We start from the raw sequence: 14,319 nt of genomic DNA, 5'->3' as shown, positions 1-14,319 counted from the left end.
TAACAAAAGAAATCATATTTTCATTTTCTTTTCTTAGCAACAAACAAGGTCATTATAACGTTCAATGACCTTTATGGGCAACAGAGCAATTTCTGTTTATCTGTATAGTACATGTCACTTATTTCAAGCAAATTCCTTAAGACTACATCTTTCCAGCCTGAATTTCTGCTAAACTAATACATCTCTTCAGGGCCATCAAGAGTCAGTGGAGAAAAATTGATAATACAGAGCTGTTTGGTACATCCTGATATCACAAGGCACAGCCCAAGGATATCAATAATATGTCATTCGCAGCACTAAATGTCTGTGCTTTTCTGGTTCCAAGTTAGTTTCTCCAGTGTGCTCCTGCTTAAACATTCATTCATCTGGTAGATTTCTAAGACAGTGTCAGTGCTTTTCTTTTGTGTGTACATAGGGTGGAAATTTTAAAAACTTTTTTTTAAGCCAGCAGAAGTTACAGTTAGTTTTATTGAAACTGAAGGTCCGGTAAAAAGATAGATTGTAAAATGACCCATATTTGCCTTCCCGATTCTATATACCCCTCTGGATAATCCTGCATATTTTAAAAAATCTGTTTATATAGTACGGCCTGCAGGCTAAATTCCTCACTGGAGTAAATCATTTTAACATCACTGGTTTCAAAAGAAGAACAACTGCCTTATACCTGCTCTGCACATTGCCCTTTATTTTTAATCCTTCCTTGAAGAATTAGAACCAGAGTGAGTATCCTCCCACATATAATGTAGCAGTTCTCCTAAGTTTATTTTCCCCTAGGCTTATTCTGTTCAGAGTGGTATATTTTTTTAAATAGGTTTTTGTTTCTCACAGCTGCAGCAGCAGAGAACACACTAGGTTGCTATTGGCTCGTTCAGGCTCTAAAGAGCTGCAGAAAATGGAACAAACAGCAAAGTTTGACTTTCTGAACTCCTAAAATGTGATATAAACCCTCCTTTCCAGTTTTCTTTGGGGTCTGATGAGAGGGGAATCTATTCTGGTGACTGTGTCCTCTTTCCGTGTAGCTTTCTGTACTGAATTTCCAGACAGGCTGATGAACTTCAAGAGAACATCTAAAAAAAACCCCATAGAGCAGCACTGTCTTTCTGATTCTTTCTTGATTCATGCCTGAACCTTCTATTTCTGGAAATTGCTGAGTGCACAAATAGCCTTTGAGGAAAAGGTAAATGGAAACCAAAGGGAAAGGTAAATAAAAAAAAACATCCAAAAGGCAAAGTTCTTCCAAGCATGCTTTTTAGATATGGTTAAAATAACTGGTTTTGAACTGTGATGTTCAGTGAAACATGTCTAAAGGATTCCAACAATTGGCAATGCCAGGCAGCCTTCACTGTCAGGTCAAACGCAGCTGTTCTGGAAGCAACAGCACTTCAATCAGTTGCTTGGGTCAGCTCTCGCCTGCTGTGAAAAGCATTATGTCATTTGTACCTAGCTGAAGGGATTATTCCACTCGTCCATAATCGGCGTAAAGTTTGTATCTTGGAAAGCAGATCAACAGGCTGGGAAGGAAAGCCTGCAATCTGCTCTGCTTGCGCTGCTCTCCAAAGGTACAAGAGGTTTGGTGGACTTCATGCTAGAAGCTGCGTCTTAAGATGCCTGTTTTCATGGCTGTTGAAGGCCAGGGGGAAAGAGCTTGGGCGTTTCTGGTGATTATTTCCTTTGTAGTGGCAGGTTGCTGGCTATCAGCCTAACTACAACATTAGTCATATAAAGGCTTCACTGAATTACTGGCTGAAGCAGGATTTTTAGGAACCATACTTCAAACATGCACCTCTTTTACCAACTGATATGAGCTGCTAATGAGGCCAGGGGAATGGTGTAAGATGCACCATCCTGTCCAAAAGTGAGCAATGGAGAGGAGGGTGCTAAGCACAGAGGGGCCCACTGCTGGTAAGGTGAGGCTGCAACGTGAACATGCAGAGTATCTGGTAAAAGATGCTGGCTGGTTTGAGATTGGAATGTAATTTGTAACTTGATTCGATCACTTTAAGGTACTCTGATCAATTTGTAGAAGGACAGTAAAAATATATATATCTTTGTATTGGACCTGGAGGCAGGTGTTTTGTGCTGATGCTTTGTCAGGGTTACCACTTCATCTGAGTGAGCATGGCAGTACTGTCCCTTGCTGACAATAAATCTGACCATTCACTTCTGAACTGAGTTTGAGGTCTTTCTGGGTGGTATAAGAGTAGTACCAGAGCCCCTCGGCTGCTGGCACTGTGGCAAGGTCTCCAAGACTGCAACCATTGTAATTAGTATTATTTGACACTGAAAATTGGGCTAATATTTATTTTTTATGTAAGATTATTGACATTGTCGGGGAGGGGAGATTCTGACCATGTCCAGATAATCCTTTGTCAAGAGGGACTTACTGAGGGACTAATTGCTGTGTTGTGGATTACTTTGTAATGAGGGATGATCAGGTCATGCTGATATTTTGAAGAGTAGTGCTAATGCACTCAACCTGAGAACATACCCCAAACGAAAGGAAAAAAGAAATCGCAATACTGACTATAGAGGTAAAATTTTGGGTTCACTGAAGTAACAGATTGCACCCTTATATTCGCTGCTACTTACACAAATGAACTCTCCAGCCTTGAACTGGACTTTTCAGCAACGCCTGGGAGCTTCTGGCCTTTGGAAGCAACAGTCTCTGCCCAGGGGAACTGGCAAAGGTTGTCAGGTTCACTGACAATCGTTGGAAAGGTCGCTGAAATCAAGGTATTTTTAACGAAGCAATGAATCTCAACAAACCTCATTTCATTGCAAGGCTTCTTGCTTAGAGACAGGTAACGGACTTCAGTAAGACCTTTGCACTCTTCCTCTCCCTCTTGCCTTCTGTAGTCGCTCCTTTCCCCAAGGGAGAATCTTTTGTGGTTAACCAGGCCAGGTTAGCAAACCAGCTCTAAGCCAACCTTTTCTAGCTATTATGTTTCCATCTAAAATTTGATTCTAAAATTTGTTTGCCTATTTCCAGTTCGTGTGCATCAACATAGTTCTTCCTGAAATTATATAGAGAATATTTTCTAAAATGAAACATTCAGCGTCCACTCAGCAATGAATTAGAACGGTCAGATTTATCTGTGAAACGTCAGCAAATTTAGCAAGGAGAGAACATTTGCTAGATTCAGTGGTATCGTGTTACTCGCAGAATGATGAAGTAGTAGCAGTTAATGCAAGTGTATTCTCTCTGTCTATGCCAGCACGATTGATTCAGGCAGAATATACCCGCATTCATCCTTGTTCCAGGAATGCAGCAGTGTTACAGAATGGAAAGGGCTCATTTATTTAGAAGCCACTTACACAGAAAGGGCCAAATTCTTAGCTCTTTAAACTGGCACATCTTCAAGTCTAATTTCAGCGAAGCTAGGCTGCCTTTTACCCACTGAGTATTTGGCTTAAGGCTGCTTACTTCTGTTCTGACACAAAATCTCCCCTAGAAAGGGCAACAGCAACAGCAGCCTTCTTTGAGATAGCCCTGGAATATTTTATAAAACTAACGAGAGAATTCTCAATAAGGCATATGTGTTTTGCTATCCTCTGTAAGAATGCTGGTATTTCAGTGTATGGTCAGAAATCCTAGTACTTTAGTAGCTGCTATTCTAGCAAAAAAAAAAAAAAAAGTCTACTAGCCAAGTTCTGTCTTGTAAAAACGAGGAGAATCTAACCCCACAAGAATTCAGGTTATAACTGTCTAATAGTTAGATGGGCTCTTCAGGCCAATTTCGGTTCTGAGATATAACATTTGTGACCTTGAATGACTCTCTCAGTGTGAATGCAGCAGCATTAGGTTGACATGAATGTAAATGCATCATTGCATGGTGATTGAAGCTCTATGAATGTAAACCTTTAACCACTGTGTAGCAAATGTGGGCTCTTTGAGCACATCTTCACTGCTATGCAACACTGGACCCAGGTACCAGCACAGGTCCCAGAAGTACAAGCATCATGTCACTGAAGGCATTGCACTACACTTTCCAGCAGAGTCAATTACTTTGAGAACTGCTGAGCTGAGATGGCTGTGCTGATTTTGATTTTGGAGCTAGCTTATTTGGCACAGACTCAGGTGCTGCTGCACAGACCACATTATGTTCTTTAAATACATTCTAAATGACCCAGAGCTTATGACGAAAAATCAGACACCTTCTAGCATCCACTTCTACCATCTTTACTGAAGAGAAATGTCCAGAGGACTCGAGTTTTGATTTAGCAAGTGTCTTGTTGTTGCTTACACAAAAAATTTCATAAGCACAACCACAGTACAGGTCTCTGTAGGACTCTGATACTCTCAACAAAGCCATGTTGTTGCATGTTAATAAGCTGTGGTACAGTGACAGAGAAAAGAGTATAACTAGGTTGCAGAAGTGGTATGGTTTTTTAGTTTTTCTTCATTTTAAGAACTAATTATCTTAAATAAACATGACTATGATTTTATAAAAATGTGCTAGCTTGGCATTTCTTCTTTAAAGGAGAGCTAATACTATATATTTCTTTTATGTTTGCACAGTATAATAGCACACAGCCCACACAGTGGGTAATTTAAATGAACAGCAGGCATTCAAATTACACTGAAAGGGCTGTTATATTTCAAGCAGGGAACATTTTTATTACAGTCACATTCCTGACATCCTACAGGATGCATAAACTTTTTTTTCTTCTTTCTTGCTCTCAGACAAACAGACAACCAGCTGTGATAAGTGGGCAACTCTGAGATACCCATGGACAGTTTATGAATACAGGTACCTCACCTTTTTGATGCTGGAATAGTTTGTACACAGGGAAAACTGCATTTTGTACTCAAGAGCTGTAGCATGAATTGCATGCGTGAAGCCTCATCATATGCAATCAGTGATCCACCGATCCATTCAGAGCAGACGGCTACTAATGGCACTATCCAGCCCACTGAGCAGGGGCTAGTGCAACAGGGCTTCCTGAAAATATTAGCACCGCGGTGAACGGAGGTGGCTGCTCAAAGGTTTCTCCATTTTTGTTTGACCTTTTATCATGCCTCGGTCCTTGATACAGCCTTGACTTGCTTTACAATGAGCCTAGCCATTTCCCCTAGAGCTATTTGAGCGCTCTAATGGATAGTAGTCCTACCCTACATCTTTAACCTGTCTATGTTTATTTTCTCAGCTCATTAACTTCCTCATTGCTCATCTTCACTACCTCTTTTAATTTCAAGGCTACAGAAGCTGTAGTTTATTAGTGATGATCTCTCAGCTGTACACCACTGGAAATGCCTCACCAAAGAGCTGGCTCCCAAGTAAGATGAAGCTTTGAACTAAAAGGCTGGCAATTTTTCAGTGTCCAAGTGTCCGATTTGCAAGGTCTATATTACCTAAAAATGAAAATAAGCACATCTGGGGATTCATAAAGATGCTAAGTTTTAACGAATACTACTAAAAACACAGGAGAGTGTAGATGTCTAGGAACCAAAATGGGAACTTAAACATTTTTTGTAAATCCAAGTGACTCAAATTGTGTCTTTTTTGCACACCGATGTGCAGCACACAGGTATCCAAGAGCGTTATCAGTAACCCGCCGTAATTCTGGGAGCCATCTAGCCAAAGCAAGTCACAATTTCACACAAAGCAATTTACCCTTGTTCAGGCAAGCAGGGTAAGACTGCTTTTACCCCCTCAACTAGCAGTGAAACTGTATCACTAGACCCCAATGAAAAGCAGTGGAATTTGTGCCTGTAAATGATCCAAGTACTTTTAAATATACCAGTCCGTGAGTCCACAGCCACATTCCCATAATGAACACGAGGAACAAGCAGGAAGGGCTTGTGACCAGAAAGCTCCGCTAAGATTCAGCAGTTTATTCTTAGCTCTGCCACCGATAGACTAGATGACCTTGGACACAGGACTTCACCTCTCCGGGCCTCAGCTTCACCCACTGGAGGACAGTGATAACTATCCACCTTTGGGCAATGATCTGATATGTACTTGGGAAAGGTTTAATACTGGAGTAAGCTCTTATTATTCATGTTGAGAGGTAAGTGAAGAAAATGCAAATTCTGCCTGTAATCTATTCAAGCGTAAGCAGTATTTTAAAGACTAAGATTGATATGATCAGTTACTTGGAATAATATTCAGAAGGGTGAATAACTTCTGCCTTCCTCCAAATGAATATAAAAGAATGAGGCATTTCTGCCAAGAAATTTCGCTTACCCAAAACTGTCCTTTAGAAGATCGTTCTTCGTACTTTGGCTAACATTGCTTCCAAAGTGGCTTTTAATTTTTTAATGTCCACAAAATAACCTTCATTTTGCATTCTCTAATGCAACTAATAACTAATAAATAAAAACTAGATAAATATTTTATTTGTTTGCCTGATCAAACTATTTAATATAATTCAGCAGAAGGAAGCTCAGTCTACCGTGTTATTCTTTTCCACTGTGGCAATGTCACGTTTCTGTGTGGCTAGTAAGTTTCATTCAAGATTATGTATGCTGAAGGATATGCAGAGCCACTGGGAAGAGAAGTTTTCCTTGTAAGGGGCATAAATCTGTCTGACCTACTGGCTTCTGCAGCGAGTTCACAGTGACAAGATGGACATGAAGCAAAGACACTTTTAGCCTGGAGAAGAGAAGACTGAGAGGGGATCTCATCAATGTCAATCTGAAGGGGGGGGCATCGAGAGGATGAGGCCAGTCTCTTCTCCGTGGTGCCAAGTGACAGGACAAGAGGCAACAGGCACAAACTGAAACACAGGCAGTTCCGTCTGAACCACAGGCAGTTCCATCTGAACATGAGGAAAAACTTCTTTCCTGTGAGGGTGACAGAGCACTGGCACAGGTTGCCCAGAGAGGTGGTGGAGTCTCCTTCGCTGGAGATATTCAAAACCCGTCTGGATGTGATCCTGGGAAATATGCTCTAGAGGACCCTGCTTGAGCAGGGAGGTTGGACTAGATGATCTCCAGAGGTCCCTTCCAGCCTCAACCATTCTGTGATTCTGTGACACTTGATGGTCAGGAATCGGGTGTCCTGGATGCCAGTACATTTTATATAGCTCTGCAGATATGAATGAGAGTGCCATTCCCAGCAAAGGCCTTAAAAATATTAAGACATTTAATAGACAAATACACTGCAGGAGCAGTAGAGAGAATTGACGGCTCATCATGACATCATGGGGAGATAAGAAATTTCCTGTCATCTACATTGGAAATTTGCATAGGATTATAGTGACAAGGAGTAATCTAAAGGTAACGTTACCAACTGCCCATTTCATTTCCATTAACTACTCATTTGTCGTATCTGAAAATGAAAGCACCTGAAACTTTTCTGGCTTGACTTTGGTGGGTCAATACAGGATACCTTGGAGGGCAGGAGGGCAGATCCTGGCAACAGGAGGTGGCTCTAGGCTATTGAACTGCTGGTACCAGTGTCCTTGATCCACAGCAGGAACAGGATGGGTGGAAGGGGCAGTCTGCTCAGCTTTCACTCTGACAAGCAATGTCAGCTAGGTGAGCTGCTGTGAAGAAGCGGAGGAGAACGCAGCCTGATTTCTGCACACGGTTGTCAGAGCTGCCATGCTCGCCTCTACATCCCAGTCACCCGAGGGAGATTTTAGCAGGCTCAGCCAGCACTGCTGAAAAGCATGCAGGTGGCTGTGCCGTTCTGCGTTTCTCCTTTAATCTTGACAGTTAAAGACGAATTTCAGTGTTAATCAGGTAAAAGGCAGATTCCTTGCAGCTAAGGGGAAGAAACCTGTTAAATCCTCAGCTATTCTTAGCAAGGTGATGGCACACTACTTGTTTAAACATTGCCAGAGAGACATAAGACACTGTCTTTATAAAGACAGAAACACTGATGAGAGGATTGAATCAGTGGAGTAAAGGGCTAACACTAGGACATGGAAAGTGAAGCAAATCAGTTCATTGCTGTAATACATGATAGTGAACAAGGAGTAGACGTGTTCTTAACGCCATTTCCCATGATATATCTTATTGGCAGCTACACCCTTCTACTGCCCATCGTGAACATCTTCATGAAAGGGGTGAATAAGAACGGCATACACCTATATATATAACAGCAGCAACACACCGACTAGTGGAAACGGTTCTTTCTACAGAAACTCTGCTCCAAATCTAGTTAGTAGAAGTGAGAGGTAATAGGAGACTTAGCCCAGAGTCGATAGGAGAGGATGAAAAGGTCCTGCTAATATTCTGGCTATACCGCAGAAACCAGAGAATTGCTAACAACGTGCAAATTGTATGCACCTACAGTACAGCTCTTCTAAATGAAATGCTATTCTTGTCCTTAGATGTTTTTGCAGAAATACAAGAGATTATACTGCTGGAGGAGTTTCTAATTAAAGTTCATGCCTGGTTAGCATGTGCATTTTGTTACTTGTATTGATACTCTGATTATTCTCTTTGTATGGACAAAACCTCCATTGGAATCATCATCAGCAATTTGGCAAAGGATAGAGGGCTCTTTTCCCCTCAGCCACTCACATAAGGTCATCATGGCAATTGAGGAACTGGGGTACCAGTTAGATCTGTGATCCTATGATGAAAATTTCAGTTTAAAGTAGATAACAATGAGATCTGAAGAGAAAGGTTGCAATTGTGACTTTATATGAATAAAAATTACCTCATTTTCAAAGGGTGCAATACATTGGCCCTCATAAAAAAGGCAAGGTCTTTCTTGAAATTTTTAATGAAGTCCAAATGATTACTGGGGAATACTTACGGATGACACTTCAATCAGTAAGCCATAAACATAGAAAAATCATCTGTTCAATCTATCAATAATAAACTCTTTCTGATTCTGGTTTTCAATAAACAAGCAGTTGATGAATGGGGATCTTATGTGGTATTGAATATGACAACTATACATATGCCCACTATTATAACTGATATCAATTTTAAACAGATGTGTGTTGTTATGTATATTTATGTATACATGTTATGTATATTTGCAGTGCTGCACAATCAATAAAGTTAATATATTAGCAGTAAATAACTATACTGGCTTATCCAGTGTCCCTCAGTTTCTGAATGGTAATGGTAAATGACATTTTTTTTTATGATACTCAGTAAAGCAATTATAACTCTTCCACTAATCACTTTGTCATTAGTCTTTGTGAGCCCTTTGTTGGATTACTGTAGTACATTTATTGTGGATATATCCTTGAAAACCACCTAAGAGCTATGGTAAATCCTGAATGTGGTCGACCACCTTTCTAGGAGCACAAGATAAAGGGATGCATTGTAAAATGAAATACTGCATAGTTCTGGATTTTTTCTTAGTTTTTTAAATTTTCAGGTGCTCACTTAATGCTTGAATCTTTAAGGTCTCATGCATATATGAGGTTAGGTTTCTGACTACCTAAAATACCATTGTTTGTCTTGTGATCTGCAGTTACATTTGGAATAGCTGGGCTGCCTTTGCTGATTGTCAGTCCTTCTATGTAAATATTGAAGGAAAGGGCAATCCCTGCTCTGAAATTTGCTTCTCCTTTGTTTCCATTAGTGTCTAAGTGCTTGGTACCATAAGCATTTATGAACATTAATATATTGGCCCCCACAAGTAGCACAGTTAAGATCGCTGAGACTACTCATCCGGTTAATGTCATTCAGCTACCTTTATCAAGTCCCAAGTTCCTTAAAACCTTCCCCATCCACAGAAGCCTGCTTCAGTCTGCCTGGATGATTTTGGATCAGACATTGCGAATTGCTGCAGTGAGATGTTTTGTGTTGAATATTTATCAGCAAATGAAAAAACTGTTCTTAATACTACCACTTATATTCAACCTATTGTGTGATAGGTGCTTGTATAAGTTAAGGAAGACAGAAACACTCTGTTTTGGCCTAAAGGGTTCCTAATGAATTACAAATTTCACAATGCCTTTTTAATAATAGTAAATATTCTTTGTGGACTTGTGACACAGCATATTCACTTTATCTGTTTTTAGAGTGCTGTATGATTTATCGATGTTGAACCACTGCTTTCTGTGGATGTGCGTGTTTGTGCATGATTTAATGAGGCGTATCTCTGGAGAAAAACAGGGCAGTTACCTGTGAGCCATTTGTGTTCTTTGGATTGGTTATTGTTATAAGTCTTATCATTATACTGTTAGGAAATGATCATGTGAAATACTGAACAGCATCACGCTCTTTCCCCATTTCACAAAAAAGTAGGTTAAGTGCATATTGCTACAAATTTTCAGGGACAACACCACTCTCCCCTGTGCACTTGGCCAGGTATTAGAGAATGGGGTCAAGAGCCTGTCTCCTTCAATCATGTTTATGGTGTCCATCACCTCAGAAACTTGCAGAGACTAAGCCCTGCCTTGCTTCCCAGGTAAATCGACAGCAAAACTCCACCTGATATTAATGATTTAGAAGCACATAATGGCATTATGTCTGTCACACAGGCAATGAGGCAGAAATGACTTCTCCTCCTCCCCCCATGAACCAGGTTAAAAGTTGTAAACTTTTGAGGCAAAGTAATACAGCCAATGACAGAAGCTGCTAGTCAACAGCGTCTCTAAAGGCAACTGCTATATCACATTGCAGGTTTGAGTAACAGAGTAAGAAAGAGCCTGATCTGAAATCCACTGAAATCAAAAGAAGAAAATTGTACTCTGTGAGATCGGGCAGTCTTTTCGCCAAACAGCAAATTCCCTCTACAGTCCACGGGAGTGACACGCATTGCAATTTTGCAGGAGCAGCTGCTGTCTTTTATTGCAAGCTAAGAACTAGCCAGGATTTTCTTATGACAACAATGATTTAATTTTTTAAATTTCTTCTTATCTTATGTGTGTGATACAATGCTGCCTTGCAAAGTGATGAGTTAAAAGATCACAGTTAGGGATACCAGTACCTCACATAACTAGCCACCAGGCTTAAAAATATTACAGTGTAACAGGCTCGCCTTGAGAACAATTGCAGTATGAGCTTTCTCCACAACCATGTTTCACATAGGAACTCTGGCTGTCAGGTGAGGTTGTTATACTGCTACAACACATTAGATAAAGAACCATCTTTGGAACCCCGAAGGAGCTGAGAGTCACTTTGACATAAATAAGAAGCTGCATGACACCCCGCCGTCTTATGGCATTTACGTATGCCACTAACATATCTTACTTCTTATAGTGCCCAACAGACTGTATGTGGATTTTAATCCCATTTGCTTAATATATAACATGCAATCCTATCGGAGACAGTCCCATGTTCCAATGCATTGTAAATAGTCTATGATACACCCTGGCAGAATCATAAAAATATAATAAATAATTTGATTATTGTATTTTCAAAATGATATGCAGTAGTGACTTACTACTGTCTGCTTATGTGGAGCTTTGTAAGTTCAAAGCAGTGTGCAGGCATTAAAAAGACCATGAAAATTTTATGCTTTATTTACAAAAAGGTGGACAGTGCCTAAAATTCAAATGCAGCACACCAATGCAAAATACAGCTTTTATGATAATCTCTCCTGTAGCCACAGTCACATCACGTTTACAAAGTACAAATCTAATTACTGCGCCAAGCACAGGACATTAACAAAGCCACTGCTCACCATCAGCTGTCCTGGAGAAACACTCTTAATAATAATCTCTTCCTACTTATCTGTTGGATGAAGCAGAAGCTATTTCCAGGGAAAATTCTAGTAGATCTTTCTAAAAAATTAATATGCAAAGATCTTTCCTAACACCCGACATAGCACTGCTTAAGCCAACTCATTACTTCAGTTTTGAGCACAATTCAGAAATACAGTATGAGAACTTAACATAGTATTATAAGCTGAGGATAACCACTAGCCTTTTCTTTAGGATAGTTGTAAGGAAGAACTAGATTTCTTTACGGAATCATATAGCTAAAACAACTTTCCAAGTAGGAAACTGATGCATGCAAGGGAAGACGGATGTGTTTTAGCCAGGGTGTGGTTTTGTGAGCACGTTCCAGAGAGACATAGAGAGAAGCAGGAGAAAAAACTATCCAAGAAAAGATAATATGAGCTTTTTTCTTGCTCCCTTTGCTCTGTCATGACTGTGTTCTGCCTTGCAAAGAAACAGTCTTTACAACTGAGCAAGTGCTTTCCGTCTCAAACTTTTAAATGGAAACTGAAGACCTTGTTTTCCCATGCGGTACGTGGACCAGGGATTGAATTGTGACCCAGAAGCTGTACTTCCAGTGCACACGCCAGCTCGTGATAAATGTGCATTCAAGCTTTAGATAGGTCATATTCTGGTAAATAGGGAGATCTCTCGTCCCTTGAATGCTTTCTCTAGCGCAGGACGCAGTACGGAGACACAATGATCGTGTAGCTTGCGCAAGACTCTTCTTTGTGAGGGAAGCTTTTAATAGAAATAACTTCCTGGGGCTTTGTGCCCTTGCCCTCTGAACCTTGCCTTCCTCGCGGCAACGCATGAGGCACGCCGGTGCGTATTTTAAAGTTTCACAGCGGAGGTCCTTGGTGACTCTGGGGGAGGGGTAATTCTTCAGCGTGAACCCCACAACTAGGCCAGGGTTATGTGAAGAATAAAACAGGATTGTACATGGGTATGGAGAAGTCAGGTGTTGCCTTTGCTACCTCTGTTGTCCTGTAAAGCAAAGAAGGACTTCTGAGAGGCGTTAGAGCGCAAATCCAGCTGTACGGGCTCCCTCTGTGGGTTTGCAGACCCTGTCCTCAGCGCCTAACACACCATTCAGCACACAGAGCAGGACACCCTCCCTGCCACTCAGGGTGAGGAAATTCATACCCCCCCCCCTTTTTTTTTTTTTTGGCCACTGCTGGCTCGTATAGCTCTGCCCTGTGGAATCCAATATAGGTACTCGGTGCGAATAATCTGCATTTCTGGAGTGAGGCACGCCTGGTCTTTCAAAAGTCTGTGTAGCCTGGCACACCTGAACAACCCCATGGGATGCAGCCACAGTACATAACCACTGCTGAGGACAGTAACTGCCAGGTCAGTATTTGGTAGAGATAAGAAGGGAATCCCATACAAACATACCTATAGTGTGTTATAGTGCAGTGGCCTAGCACTGCACTTATATCCAGAAAAACCTCATTATATTTTCAAAGGGAAGAGAAACCAGGAAAAAGCTGCAAAACTTAAAGGTGTGCCTGGCAATGTAGATAAATGATCATTCCTTGGAAAGGTAAGCAGAAAATTACAAGGGGCTGATAATTTTTTACACTGATAATTGAAGTAAACTGGATTTTGAAAAGAATCAGGATATTAAAAGGATAAGTTCTTAAAAGTCTGCACACTCATCTTAGCAGAACATGGTTCAAGAACTAAAATCTCCCAGACTTGAAATGTAACTTGAATGAGCAAAAGTTGTGGCAACTCTTAACTCTAAAGCTCAGCAAGTACCTGCTACTTTTAAGGCAAAGTAAAAGCCATATTCCCAGTGTGGAGGCACTCAATAAGGACTTACATCTGTGTCTTTGAAAATTACTGAGAAGTTATATTGTTGTAACTACAGCAACGCTCTGCAGAAACTGGGATAAGTGGGGCCAGCTTCTGCACTCATAAGCCAACGGGACTGCACCAGGAAAAAACACAGGCTGAATCCCCGTGCAATATGATGATGTTTATAGGTTAAAGTTTGCAGTAATCACAGTCTTCTAATAGCCTAACTTTTTGGCTTCAAGACACTAATTAAGCAATTCTCCGAGCGCACGGGATTAAATCGTTGCTCAGGAGCTGCAGCAAAACCAAAGGCCGAGCTTTGCTGTGGGGCCATAGGATCAGGCCTGCGGCTCAGAGAGGCACATGATTTGATCCCCAGCATGCTGTCAGGGAGCCCTGTAGAAGCAGGGGTCAGTATTAATCTGCGCCAGACCTGCACACTGGTGCAAATTACCTGCTCTGGGCATATTAGCCGGGTCGCTGTGTATCCTAATACAGTTAAACTTATTCCGCAAAATCCACGTGTAAAGGGGAAACCTTTTCATTTCTGTGCTCAGTGATACCGTTAACATAATAAATGAGCTGAATGTCCTGTAAAGACCAGCAAAACAAAGCCAACCTTTACGGAGAGTGGCATTTAACAAATCCTATTAGCCACCACGAGCTGACTGCTTGACCCTCGTCTCTCTCAGCAATCACAGCAGGCCTAAGAGCTGAGTGCTCTCCCCGGGCGCTTTGCCGGGATACCCCTTGCCCTCCGCCGAGCCGTACCCTTCCCCAGCTCACACTGCGGCAGGATGCAGCACGGAGGTGAGTTATTTCACGACTCGACTCAGCTACGGGTTGCAAGCCTAAAGACCTGCTACGTCCTACAGACCTCTGCTCCTGGGTGATGAAGGGATCGTCCCCCCTCACCTACCTTGGAGATGCAGA

This window comes from Struthio camelus, chromosome Z (assembly GCF_040807025.1).
Source record: "Struthio camelus isolate bStrCam1 chromosome Z, bStrCam1.hap1, whole genome shotgun sequence".
NCBI lineage: Eukaryota > Metazoa > Chordata > Aves > Struthioniformes > Struthionidae > Struthio > Struthio camelus.
This window is presented reverse-complemented; position numbering follows the sequence as displayed.